Below are 14,894 nucleotides of genomic sequence, written 5' to 3' on the forward strand. Positions count from 1 at the left end.
AGAGCAGTACACGTTGTAGTATTGCAAACACTGTCAGCCACTGAATTGCACCAAGCGACCTGAGGGTGGCGCTGAAGCGCGTGTCTACTCGTTGGATTGCGTGAAACCTGGGGAGAACCGATGCATTTGCCATGACATTTTCAGATTTGTCTCTGATCAGCCCAAATCCATATATGCCAACATGCGATGAGTGGCCACGTCTTGGCCTCTGCAAGTATGACTCAGAGACCAAAAGGCATTGGCATGACTCACACACACACACACACACACACACACAATCCCAGCACATCCGTACATGTTAGGAACTCTGGAACTTTGGAGGATCAGGAAAATTGTGCGTTAGAATGTTCTTCATTTCCCATTCAAATAAAGGGCATTTCAGACGTTTTATTGAAACACGCGCACACGCGCACACGCTGAACTTCATGTAGGCGCGTGTCTGGTCCAGTGGGCGGGGCTCGCTGGCCGTGGACGCGGTGGCGGGCAGTCCTCACCCGGGACACGGTTCGATCACCGCTCGGTGGAGAGGAGATGAACTGTGGGGTGTGAGGTGTGAGGTGTGCGGGCTGGATCAGGATCTGCCCCTCGACAGGCAGCAGACACCGGCGGCGATCAGTCGCAGACTCGAGTCGGCGGCGCAGCTTCATCTGTGGGAAACTTTTTGGAATATATAAGATATATATATATATTTCCCCCTCACCGGTTAAAGCCCCCACCCCTCCCTCTCCACGTGCATCCGGCTGGATCCGTGGTATTCCGCAGAACCAGGTGAGTGTCCACCTCCGTGTGATGCGAGCTGACGGCTCCGTCCACCGCGGTCGACTCGTTACTTTTAACGACCCGGTGGTTGCGAACCGAGCGTGACGTCAGCCCACATCATCTGTTTAAAACAGGTAGAAACTACATCAGCGTATGTGCGAAAGACTTTGCTCGGCTCAATTTGCTTCAGTGAAAAAAAAAGAAGATAAAATCATATGTCTTCTCTCAGTGGATGATATTCAGGCTGACCAGCTGGTGCATGGAGGCTTTTATTCTTCTATCTTCTTCCATAGCTATATATTATCAACATGACATGTAAATGACTGTAAACTGTGGATACATAACATTTATGCCAGTGACCACTGTGTGTCCTTAAGTGTGTATTAGGAGGATGACACGTTCACATTGTGTGTGAGGCTGTGTGGTGTAAGTAATTGATACTGGATTCTATTAATGAAGTGGTGTTGGGGGGAAAAGTTGGGGAGTGTTGACATGTTGGCTGTATGGAAACCATCTGTTGGTTTGGTGTGCACTGTATGTACAAGCACAAAGGTTACATCCGAGGCATTAAAACATACTGAATGAACTTGAAGAGAGTTAAATATGTAACAGTGGCCTAAATGTGGTGGTGTAATCCACAAGGTGCTCCTGTGTGTGTGTGTGTGTGTGTGTGTGTGTGTGTGTGTGTGTGTGCAGAAATAGGTTACTTGGACTTTTTCCAAATTCGTGAGCGATGGTGGGATTATGTGATTGGGCATGACACCAAATTCTCAGGAGTGTGTCAAAGACCAAGACTCATTCCATTGTGTCCCAGTGTCCGGCTGACCGGTGCCAAGTCGATGGCCACTGTGCCACTTAGCTCGGGGACCTGATGCCATCGGGAAAGAGAGCCAGTGCTTGTAGTGCAAGTCATGTCAGTGTCCAAGTGGAAAAGCCTGCGTGCTCGGTACGTAAAGTTCTACTCACGTTGAGGCACGGAGTCGTTATGCTGAGGTTGGCACGGCAGACGTGAATAGCGACGAGGAGCATGCTGACAGCTAAGTGGGATATGGAGGGCTGTCCCATGACTGGCTGAACTGCGGTGTTCGCGGCGCCATATGCTCCCTTTTACATCATGCTGCTAAACATTGGGGCCAGCCTCATGACTCATGCTGTCTCCTCTTCCACTTCAGCCTGTTTATACAGTAAATTTGAACAATCTGCAGTTTTTTTATAATCGTGGCTTTGATAAGTTGGTGTATTCCATGTTGGTATAAAGTCTGCCCCTGTGAAGGTCAGAGGTCAATCATGGTCCTCATTCTTTCTGCACTGTGGCTGCCCCCTATTGGCAGCTATCTGACCCACTGTCTATTTCTGCCACTTGTTACTGCCCTCGCAGTGAACTAAATACATGGAACTTCATGACCATCTTTTTTAAACAACCCACATTTACTCACAGTCATTTTCAAGACACATAACCAACCGGAGACACATAACCAGCCATTCCACCAAATCAGCTAGCACACAGTCCAGTCCAGGAGTCCAGAGTCTCCCGAGCAGTCACACTAACAGTGTCTTTTGTTGCCACGTCATAATTATTAAATTAGTTTTTCTCGGAGGAGCCGCCGCCTGCGTCAGCGATGCACGGTCTATCCAGTTGCTGTGGGTGTTTTGTGTTTACCTAGCGATTTAGAACAATTGTTTTCTGGGTTTATCATGTTGTTGGCGTTTAACAGTTTATAATGTGGTTGATGTAATACAGGGAACGTGTTGGGATGGGGTGTGTGCCCACAGAACATGGGGGAACCCAAAGCATTGTCATTCAGCAATCCTTACAGTTGATGCAGATATAAAGGGTTTTGTCACGGATAGGATTTGATTCATTAATAATCTTAATAATTCTTCTTATGTTTATGACGTAAGAATTAGGACTACGTAATTACTACTCTATGACTTCGCATGTCGCTGTTATGAAAATATCTCTGTTGCAGGTATGATTTTTTTTCTCTCTCCCTTCTTTCATTGTTCTTTGTGACATTTTCCTTGTGTCATTATTTTTCATTTTGCCCTCCTCCTCTGCTGTCTCAAAAGCAAACAGTGTCACTTCACAGCATTCTATTTCACCTTTAAGAGTAAACCAAGCTGCAGGCATTGTGGAGAGACACAACAGTGATCAGTGGTATTCTTCTGTTTTTGCTTAATCAGTGCTGTGTCTGGATTCTCTGTGCCTCCTCACTGGAACTATGCTGCGGTGAAGGTTAGTTAACTGATGACACACAGCCTCGTCTCTGATGTTACAGAGCATGTTGTGGGGAAAGTAGGTTAGTGGGCCATGTCCTGCAAGCTTAAACTGAACGCTAGTCTGAATATTGCTAGAGCTGCTTAGTGTGACCGGGCATGCACAAATGGTGTAGGTCTGTGCAACTGCGAAAGGTATCGTCTCCCTCCGCTGTCTCTTTAAGAAAAAGAGTGGCGCTCCACATAGAATGAATGTTGGATGTCCAACCCATGTTGATTCATCACAGACACACATGAAACAAAGTGAAATCTGACAACCGGTTGACTAATGTCACAGGTTGCAAATTACTGAGGCATACTCACCTTAAACATCAATGGTCTCATCCCTTTGTATGTGAGCAGTGCCATTGTTGGCACTGTTGGCACCTTTTACATACATTCACATCAATGTTTCTTTTAGAAATATATCTTTGCATTTGTTTCTCTGTGAATAATTAGTCATTTACACTATATTGAAACTGTCACGTAACGTGCCTTTGTACTTATTCCCTGTAGGGTTCTACTGTATATCATATAGTCTTTATGGCTGCTGTGGTTTTTCACACTTGGCTGTAACAATAGTTACACTTGGAAATAACAAACTTGATCTAGTGGAGTATTCCCCCACGGTGGTTTAAAAAATGAACACTTAATACAGAAAACTGCAGGCATTAAAATTGCGAAAGTTTTTATTTAAACCCAGTTTAGTTCCAGAGACATCAGTGGTACAAGAAATACTTGACACAGACATCACATTCCTAGTTAGACAAAGCAATGCTGAAAACATACCTGCGACCTGTCCAGGGTGTGCCCCGCTTCTCGCCCAATGTCAGCTGGGATTAGCTCCAGCTCCCCTGCAACCCTTATAGGATAAGCAGCGCTATTGATAATGAATATATGGATGGATGAATCAGGAACACTGAAAAGATTTTATAGGAAGTAATCAAAATAGGAAAAGCTGTGAGAGATGGCAAACAGACACCCTGACTAAATTAAACAGGCATTTAAAGTATTTGTGATAATCATCAGGACCAGACTGGAGTCCCATGCACCTTAACAGCCTGTCACTATCGTTTGTGATATTTTAAGTGTGGTGTATTTCCTCTGACCTGGAATACTTTGTGCTGCTCGGGCAAAAGTGACAGCCTATGAGAGTTGTGATGAACAGTTTTAAATACACAAAAAAGACACCGGGTGTTGAGGAAAACAGTAGAAAAACATTATTCCCGAACACAGATAATCACAAATGTCATCATAACACCTACATTGATTCTATCTCCTATCTATCTATAACTATCTCTGGAGAGAGACTGAAATCTAACGTATTATACATTTTGACCTATAAGTACAATCTGTACAATTTGACAAGAAAAGACAATGAAATAATGATGAAGGTGTAAACATTTATATGAGCAATTGTTGAGGACATATGTATGCGTGGGTGGGTCCTCTCTGGGTTCTCCGGCTTCCTCCCACTGTGTGAATGTGAGAGTGAATGGTTGCTTGTCTCTGTATGTTGGCCCTGTGATAGGCGAACCCCGCCTATCGCCCATTGCAGCTGGGATTGGTTCCCATGATGATGGAATAATGGATGGTTGATTCAATTAATAATTTTCAATGTATTCCAAAGCTTTTCATGTAAACTGGAGGTTATGCAGCCTTGCAGGAACAAGCAGGGGTAGGGGTGCATATTGCAACGGCAACATCTTTAATATTTTAGAAAAAAATTCAACCAATCAATTTCACTGCAACACATTATCAACTGCCAGCAAGACGATTCCTAGACAAGAGTTGAAAAGTAATAAGAGGAATGCGGTCCACTGGATATCCTTGTAGAGCTGCTTGACTAATCACTTATTAGTTAACTAATTCATTTGTGCTACAACATTTTGGCTGTGGGCTCAAAATGACTTTATTACTTATTTATAATTCATAAGAACGTCAGACCATGGAATCAGGATCGTTATATGGCTCTTGACAAGGACGTATTTATTTACTCATTAGTTGTTTTGCTTTTGTTTTTATTACTTGTCACTATGTGATGACCAGGCTCTGCACTACATCTGCTACTGTCCAGGGTTTAAATGGACTCACTGACATACTTAGATGAGCTTTCTGCTGCGCTTCATGTGTGAAATCATATCGTTTTTGAATGGCTTAATATTAATAATTTTAATAAATGTACATTTTTTACGTCTGAATTTTTGTTTGTGTTTATAGATGCTCTGTTATACAATCGTAGCCTTATTAAATAGTTACGTTAGTTAGCTGCATAACAGATTTCTGTTACTTATTGTGTTCTACTTTTTAAAAAAATATTCATGTCTGTGGAAATACTGTGGTTGACACAACCACAGTATTTGCACCATAATCAGAAATGTTGATCAGCTTTCAGCAGTCAAACCTGTGCTATTTCCAAAGCCAGTAACATCTTACTTCAATGCAATATGTCAATCTCTAAAGAGATAACATGGATCTTTGTTTTTGCAGCTCCACACTATACTATTCTGATGCCCGTGTTGGTGAAGCGTGGAACTATGTTGCACATGATTCCAGAGACTATGACTGGTATTCATGTCACTCTCTTCAACCTCGTAACTATGACAGACAAAATGTTCAGCTCCAGTTATATAACTGCCTCTACAGACGTCATTGTCCTTGCTGCTGATCTCTTGCTCCGAAGCACACAGTTATTGTCCTCTGTAGCTTCAGGCTCAGAACCACTGGGGCATGATTAAGACATTTAGCCGATGAAAAAAAAGTTCCTTTCTTCCTTCTCTAAGACTTAGGACAGTACGTGAATTTGCTTCCTCTCTTTTCATTCATGGCCTTATCTCAGATGAACATTTGAACATTATGAAAAACCTTTTTCAGGGACACGGCTGTGCCAAATGCACGTAGATTTTCAGTTTGGCAGTTCATTTTTGCACCGAAATTGTCATGTAATGAAATACTATTACCAGATTAAAATCTAGCGATGCTCCATATTAAAAGCAGAATGACAAATGATTTCCTTCAGCTAAACCGTAACAAAACCAAAGTAATTATCTTTGGTCCATCTGACCAGAAGCCATCTTACTTTGATTCAAAGCTCTGTCCTAACTAAATTAGCTCTGCTGTTAAAAATCATCTTAGTTAAGAATTATTTCCAAACCCAGGCCAGTTCTGCCTTTGTGCTTAATGGAAAAATTAATTCACACCTTCAGTGTAGGCTCTAAATGGTCCGGCCCCATCTTACATCACAGACTGTATTCACTGGCACTCCGCTCACGGCTCTCTTAGATCTGACAACAAATCTCTCTTGTGTGGAACTGTTATTAATCAGATGTGCTCCCTCCATTTCTGTTTTTAAATGTAGGTTAAAGACCATTTTACCCACTAGCCTTTTTTTGGCGCACTAATCTGTTGTTATGTCAGTAATTCTTTATGAGTCCCCTGTTGTTAAATGTTGCCGTTGGTATATTTCTCCTTGTGTTTTCTACTTTTACTTTATATTCTATCCTTTGATCAGCATATTGTTCAGCTGTTTAAATGTGCTTTGGAAACAATTAGAAATACTTACCCGAAAGTGTCTACTGATTTGTGGGCATGCTACACTTTCTGAGGACCCTGTCTATTTCATAAGGCTGATTCACAGGACTTCAGCTTATGTCTTTCCTTCATGACAAAAGGTCACTGTCAAGAACCGGGTGTGGCTTCACTTTTGTGTTTCAGATGAAGAAAAAAATAAAAAGGTTTCACAATACGTGTGGGCCTGGCCACTGTGTGTGACCTAGATGTGATTCAGATATTTAGCTCGGGGTGTTGGCTGCATGTGCATTACAACTCGGTTTGCTTTTCGTTGCGTAAAATACACAACGCGGCTGAAGTCAGGTTTGATGCTGAAATGAAAAGACCACTCCCTGAACAGATCCCTTAGTCCTTGTGATGTTGAATAAGACATCTGCAGTCTGTGATATCAAGAGGCAAAGACCTGGTCATTATAGTGACACAGAAATGGGTGAGTTCACAAACCAATGTGACACTTGAGGTTTTCCTTTTTTTTTTTTTTTCTAAAGCTGGGCCCAGAGATAGCATCAAGAGAAACCTGAATTAGTTTCATTTAGCAAAGTCACACCGATACTATACAATCTGGATTCTGTGGCATGTACAGTGTGGTGGATTACTGTGATTTACATTCATCTATTGCAGCATTTTGAATATTTTGCTACTGTAATCATGAATCCCACTCCTCCATTCACAGTGAGGTCAGGGGACAGGGTGATTTAAACGTTTGCTTAAGGACATGCGGGGTGAAAGAATCATGAATCATTGTCAATGTGAAGCATGATTTCTGCATTCACTACGCCAATATGCCTCGCTGTTAGTATGAGCTGTTAGATTGAGTAATGCAGGCGCATAACTCACAGATCACAGATTGTGGTGTTTTGAAGCAACCAAATTAGCTGCATTTGACTGTCCTTCAATCAGGCAAGTGAATATGGAAACCAGTCAATGTGATCACTTTTGTTCCAGCCTTAAATCGCAGATGGTAATAATCCACTTTCTAGTTCACATGACATCTATTTTTAGTCTATGAGAAGGCTAAAGGCTGTCAGTAATATCTGTTTATATGACAGATGATCTTCCAATCTGGACATCCAAAATATCTACTGTCCTGTACTTTTGGTTTCTGGATTAAAATTTAGACATGGCTATTGGGTCATATAGTGAGATTCTATATTCGGCTGAGCTTTCCATTACAAGCTGCTTTCCTCTATTAGGAGAAACCGGAATCTAACTGTGGAGATTTGTGTGCTCTCAGTGGGAAATGTTAGAAATGTGAATGGCAGTGTTTCATAACGGGGAAAATGAAGTAGCAAATGATAGGAATTGAGACATAGGGTCACTTTTTCCATGGACTTCTTGCAAAAAGCTCTTTTAGTTCAGAGGCAGTTCAAAAGAGAGTGGCTGCTTGTGTTTCTGAAGCTCACTGATGAATTCATAATGATGATTATTATTCTGGCTATTAACTTGAAATGTTTCTTGGAAGGCATCGTGAAACAATCGATACACTTTCATAGCCAGGAATTTAATCAAAGATGTTACCTACAATCTGAGCTTGAGACAGCAGTACAGAGAAAGCGCTTTCCACCCATGCCCTAGAATTGTGACCCACATATTTGCCCACACACTGCCTTAGGTAATTGCATCTTTCCCCGAGTAGCAGCAGACAACAAAAGGCCTGGAATGATTTGAAATGATTCATTTAGAAATGTTGGAAGAATATAATTATGAGGAAATTTGAGAGTAGATCTACCTGGTGAAAGGATGTTTATTTTGCGGCTCTGCTTTGTCATGGAAATGATGCGGCCACCCACCATGGGACTGTGATGTGTGCTGTATTTTTTATTACAAGGCACTTTGGGAGGGGTATCACCCAAAATCATTGACAAATGTTGTTGAATAAGCATAAAAAGTACACATGGAGCGAGTGAAAGAAAATCAACATAAACTGTAGAGTTACACTGATCAGTAATGAGCCAAAATGATAAGTTTAATTAAAAAATCTTAATGGTGGTTGTTGAAGTAGGGTTGTGTTGTCTATTTTGTTCGTGTTGTGTACATTTGCCACATGTTTGTCTGTCTGGTTGTGTTGAGTGTATTTACAGTGCATGTTTTGTGGAATTGATGAAGATGTATGGTGGCACTGAACTCTCAGGGCCACCGAAGTTATAAGTCCAATGTGTACCAAGTGTATAAAATTTGTCAATTTTCAGAAGTAGTAGAAGAAGAAGCTTTCCTAATTTCTTCAAAATACCAAATCATCCAGTGTGTTAAGGTGAAATGCATAACATATTTTAGAGTTATGTCAGTGGTATTTTTGCTTTTTAATTTACTAAAACAATTCATTGATTTTTTTTAAAGCGTAATATTTTGATTGAGTAATTGATTGCCCATCACTGGGGTTGCTCACACTCATGTTGATATGGAGAGCTTGGGGAAAGGGCGTTTGGTCTTTTCCGTAGTGCACAGCAGGTGAGGACGAGTTGGACTATTGTGACAGGATTGTCCTGCACAGGAAGAGCTCAGTCAGTGCAAAGGTTCAGCTGTGGCTCGAGGGGAATTAGAGTGAAGCGGCTGTTTGGTCGAGATGGACGGTGCTTGTGGGAAAGAAAGCACAGCTCAAGAGGGGCACAACGATTTGTTTCTTTACTGACCCAGTGCGTTTTTCCTTTGGCTATTTAATGGAAGAAAATGCTTCTTTTTTTTTTATATAGCACCTGCCAGACACAAGACAAATTCAAAGTGCTTTACAAATGCATAGACATACATTAAGAAAACATTAAATAGATGACTTATTTCCAGTTTCCCTACTCTTTTGTTGGATAAGGTTGCGTAAAGCTCTAGTCACTGGTGCGCCATCTATATTGAATTACACATTACAAAATGTCCTTGACTTAAATATTGCGTAACTTCAAGCCAGCCAACCAGTGTGAATGGATGGAATAATGGTTATGTGAAAAAAGAAAAAAGAAAGAGCCATTTCCTGTGATAAGGTGCAGTTGCTGCAGGTGGAAAATCTACTCCTGGAGTGACGTTCTTCTCTTTCTGAGAGAAGACAAATCTCAGGAGTTTGATGCACTCACCACGGTCAATATTTCCATTTATTGGGAATTATATTTATTAATTGGCAATTATCTGAAATAAGGCTTTAGTTATCATGCCTCATCCACAGGGGGCTGATAAGAGTCTACGCTGAGCTCTAAGGAGGGAGTTATTAACTCAAGGCTGCAGCAGTGACATTTTTTTTATCATATCTTTGAGCCCAGTATTAAATGTTGTGTCACTGCTGTTACAATGTATTAAGACTGATTTTAGGTCGTTATAATGAGGAAAACATACAGCCAGAAAGGTTGTCTGCCACTTCATTAATATTCATCAGACTAACAAGTGGGTTTGTGTATGAAAAATATCCTAGACCCGAAGAAAATGGAAACCAGTTGCTGGACATAGGTGCCTTGGTTAATGGCGGAACATATACACCACACGTTGTTACCATGGGAACACAGAGTGAACAGCAGTGCCACAGTACTTAATGACAGCCAGTGCCTTGTCACTGTGGCCCTCTGCACAGGCCCGGATTAACATCCTAGGGTGCCCTAGGGTAACTACTTTATGGTGCCCCCCCCCCTCCCCTGACTTTACATGTAAAAAAGTTACATTTACTATGACATGAACACCATAGATTTACAAGAACATGTAGCTAAAGTACAGGCTTACCATACCTACTACAGAAAAAGTTAAGACCCAAACAAGACATGAAAAATGCCATACTGATGCTCGAATCTCAATGCAACACGTCATTCAAAAAAAAATAAAATATATATATATATATATATATATATATATATATATATATATATATAGCACCTAAATTGCAATAAAATGTACTTACTTTTTCTTTTTTTGTACTTGTTTGCATCTCTTCCAGTAAATTATATATATATATATTAGAAAATATGACAAGCTAAATTCTAAGGGCCCCTCCTACCTAGAGCTTGAGCTGGGGCTCCTTCCTTTAAAACGGTTTGCTCATTCTGTCAGTCCAAGAATGAATAGATCTACACAGAACAGAGTGAGGTATAAACAAACAATATGTATTGACGATCAAGCATCTTCTCTACTGACATATTTAAGTATAGCAACTTTTATGATAAATGTTATCAGCTCCAGGCCCTTTCAAACTGGCTCCCCCAGATTTCCTAAAATACAAAAATCGATTCTATATATGGGTAATCTGGACTTGAGTGACATCATCAATACCAGTGTCACAGATGTACAGTAGTTCGAGGCAATATGGCCGAGTGATAATGAAAAAAGGAATCCAGTTTTTCACTGACGTAAAGGCAAGCTGTCCGGACAGAGGATGTAAAGAACCCCTAACCCTGAGCGTATGCTATGTAAAAGTGAGGCCTGCTTATGAGCACTAAATGTCATCTCATTATCCAATAGCATGACCTACATAAAAGAGGAGAGATAATCTCTATGTGGGCGGATGGTGAATAATGCAGTCAAATGTGGGAGATCTTTATGAATCTTGGATGTCTCTCACTTGTTGGTTCGCAGGAGTAGCAACAATTTAGTTCAGAATGATCCTGTGTCATCACGAAAGCGTTGTTACCCTCATCAGCATTGTTTTTGTACCAACACCGTGTATGTATTGTGTATTGGCATTCAATCTTTTCACAGGTTACATGACAAGCGCCATTAATATATCATTATACCTTCTGAACTATTAAATAATATAGCGGTTTAGCGTGGACAGGTAATGTATCCTGAGAGGGAGATGAGTACTCAGTTCACTTCCATGCAGTCCATCCAGTTGTTGTTGTGACATTTCACTCAAAGCCAGAAAAATGCGAACATCATAGGAAAGGTCTGGGGATCACAAACGTCAGCTGGGAACCCTGAACGAATGTGGACCGAGCAGGTGGACTGTCCAACCAACCAACAGAGCAACACTGCCATCCTTACCCTAAGCCACCCTGCTAGTGTGGGTGAACTCCACCAGTCTAATGATTGCAAACCACAGTTGGTGTGGTGTGGCTGCAGTAGACAATACACAGTATCCCATCCTTTTTAAAAACACAGTCTTTAGACTTGCTCCTCAGGCTCAAAGGAAATTATTTGTTGAGTATTAGGTACACAGTAGAGAGCCTTTGTGCTGTATTTGTTCAGTTAAGAGCTTCAGATCATCATTTAAGGACATTAATGTCCCCTGTGGCTGGCTAAGCGTTGTGCATTCATTATCGAGAGAAATAATTGATTGCCAAAAACAAAACTATCAAGAGACAATGCAAATGTGCTACAATGACTTGGCTGGAACTATTGGGAATGATTCCCTCAAACGTAGCACTGTGCCATTCTCGTCCCTTCAGTATACTGTGCTGTAAACTGATCAGAGACTAGACAGGTTGGTAAATAAGAGTGTGCCGTGAGCAGTTTATTGACATCAGGATTTCTGTGTTGAAGGTCAGTTACCTCTCATCTCCCTATGGAGTCACCATTTCTTCCTGTGGTCTAATTATAAAGCTGATTCGGGAATCTTGAACTCTTGCACCACGTGTTCATTAGTTTTTCGTCTTGATTAGTTTTTCGCACCCACCTGTATTAAATGTTCTATATTAATCGCTAACAGTCAGTAAACCACAGTACGTTAATGTCCGCTCTTGGTTTTCAAGATCTGCAATATAAATCTCTTGTGATCTTGTTCTCTCACTTCTTACTTCAGGCTTCTTCATTTACTGTGGTAAAATGATGGCACAGTATTGACAAGAACTGCTTGTGGAGGTTGAACTGATTTTACTGGATGGAGGATGGAGTCAAAAGAGAAAAATTGAGTGTCCTCTTGCTGTTTTTATTCTTATTGTAGCACTTTGCTATTGGAGGTATGGGTTGTTCCAAATGAATGACGCAAATTACGGCTCCGTCGGTTGAGCCCCATGGTTTGCTGTTGGTGGTGGAAAAAGTATTAACAGTAATTTCATACTCTTCCATACAGTTCCAGGTGACTGAATGGAATCGTTTTTGTTTCCAGTCTTGGTTTGCTCTGGCAGACAGCATATTTTGTGTAGTGTCTTTGTCTGAGTTGAGTCACTTTTATAATAACCAAACCATTTCCACATCACTTTTGTTGTAGGATCCTTTTTATACCAGCAATTTGCTCATTTGGGAGGACACACTAACAATAATTCATCATTCCTGATGTATAATAAATGCTTTTTTTCTTTTTTGGTTTTACCAGTCTGTGGTTACCGAGTACTTACTCATGGTTGACTGCGATTTGCCAGCAATCCACAGTCTGATTGGCTTCACTCTACTGTATGTGTTGCAACCTGGTCTGTTTTCAACAAAACCCATAAGGTACCATAGTTACTGAAAAAAAAGAAGAAGCAATTTTGGCTTTGTCATCCACCTGTCTCTGTTGTCTTGTGGAAATGACAGAAACTGGAACACCAGTGAGAAATACAGTGGGAACTTCACACTGAAAGGGCCAGCATTAGGAATTTAATTTGGTTATAGGAGGGGGGTATATGGCCCCCTGTGTTTAGTCTAGCCTCACTGTAGCATGCTGGAAATTTTCAATCAATACAGAGATGTGGAACATTGATTTTCTCTCTTACACGATTTACTGTTCCAAGATAATGAATAGTTTTACCTCCCTGCAGGAAGCATATTTTGGTTGCTTGGTCAGAAGTTTGAAGCAGAAACCCTGCTTGATTAGCCATCACTTTCATGCCACGCCTGCAATCACAACAATTAAATGTTATCACCCCAATACAAGAGGTAGAATGGCAAAGATTCAAGAATCCATTAAGCACAAAGGTGTGGCCATTTAGTTTATGAGCTGTGAGTCAGTGGAGGACCAGAGAGACTGACTGTGCCTCTCTGACACAAACTGGTACGGACTGGAATCCCATCATAAGCCCAGTCAGTCATCAAACCCTGGTCTTCTGCAACAGCTGCAGTCAGATTCACCCGTGGGAAAGTGTGACTCATTCACGAGGACGGTCACTGAGACAAGTGGTCTGCAAGTCTAACATCGCCTCAACGGTGTGTCTCAAACTCATGGGCATCTCGAGAGAAACCCTCAGTGATAAAATGTCAAAGGGAGGACTGGCAGAGCCAGAGGCAGCATAGGGATTTGCTTTGACTTTGAAATCACATGACCACAAACTGCAATCGGTCTGGGTTGCAACACATTTTCTTTTGTTAGTTTAAGCTATCGTAATGATAAAATCTGCCTGTTTTAAAATAGTACATGAAAAAAAATTTGAACACAAGATGACGAATTTTTTGCAGGTCATATTATACAATAGCCCCATTATTTGTTATTTTCAACTTTGTCAACTTTATTGATTGAAAATGAATTTCTAAAAATGTTCAAAGAGACAGCTGTTACTCGCAGGGAACTGCTCACAATCTCCACTATGAGAAGCTCCATATATCAAGTAAGATGCACTTTAGTGTTTTCTGAGGACATGGCCTGACCTGTCCAAGCAGTTGAGTCTCATTTGCTCTGATGTCTGAACTCTTCACTCACATGACAAACGGCCTTTATCACAAGACCATCTACTATTATAAAGGAAATTCCTCTATGAATCCTGAACATTCGGGATTGAAGGGAGAGGAAGTGGGGAGATGATATGAGAGTAGAAAGTAGGAGCTACAAAACAAGAGTTGTAACTCTCAGCACTAAAGCTTTGTCCAATTATCACAATCTGTAAGTGAAGTAGTATTAGACTTAGAAGTATTTTGTCAAATACAAGAAAAGTCAATACAGGGCAGAGTGAAAGACCCTTTATCACGATTAACAAACAGCTTAGTAGCTGGTGTCCTGATGGATCAGAGTCACACCATGCACATTTATTCATATCCTTGGTTTTGATCTGACTCTGGACCATTATTGCGTGTCACGCTCCACCAATGCTTTTTAGCCATGCTTAGTGGTGTGGTTTTACGGATGGCACTCTCATTGTGTTGGTTGGTCCACCACTTTTTCCCAGCTTCATCAAGTGGCATCATTGCATCAATCTTTTCATTTGACCAGGTTTATGAACCTACAAAGTGAATGACATGATGATAACAATAACGTGCCCTTCAGAGGAACTATAATAGTGAACTAATAAATATTATACCTGCTAAATATCAGTATTGTAGCATTGTGTTTGTGTGCAGACATAGACATGTGCATACAAATGGATGGAGTCCCCGGGACAGAAAGTGAAGCCAATGCAGAAGTGCCTGAAGACTGTATTCTCTGGATTGACCAGCAGAGGGCGATACTACTGGTTGCAAAAACAAGACAGTTTCTATAGAAGTCTACGAGAAAGTTA

The 14,894-nt window shown here is 41.0% G+C and overlaps 1 protein-coding gene across 1 annotated transcript in view; it reads left to right on the plus strand.

The window, feature by feature from the left end:
- The first annotated feature begins 534 nt into the window (after nt 1–534).
- npas2 (neuronal PAS domain protein 2) overlaps nt 535–14,894 on the plus strand; it is a 39,096-nt gene continuing 24,736 nt past the window's right edge. Inside the window, exon 1 of the mRNA XM_035627004.2 lies at nt 535–768. The gene's annotated coding sequence lies outside the window, so the exon portion shown is untranslated. The remainder of the gene's footprint in view (nt 769–14,894) is intronic.

This window comes from Scophthalmus maximus, chromosome 2, assembly GCF_022379125.1.
Source record: "Scophthalmus maximus strain ysfricsl-2021 chromosome 2, ASM2237912v1, whole genome shotgun sequence".
Classification (NCBI taxonomy): Eukaryota; Metazoa; Chordata; class Actinopteri; order Pleuronectiformes; family Scophthalmidae; genus Scophthalmus; species Scophthalmus maximus.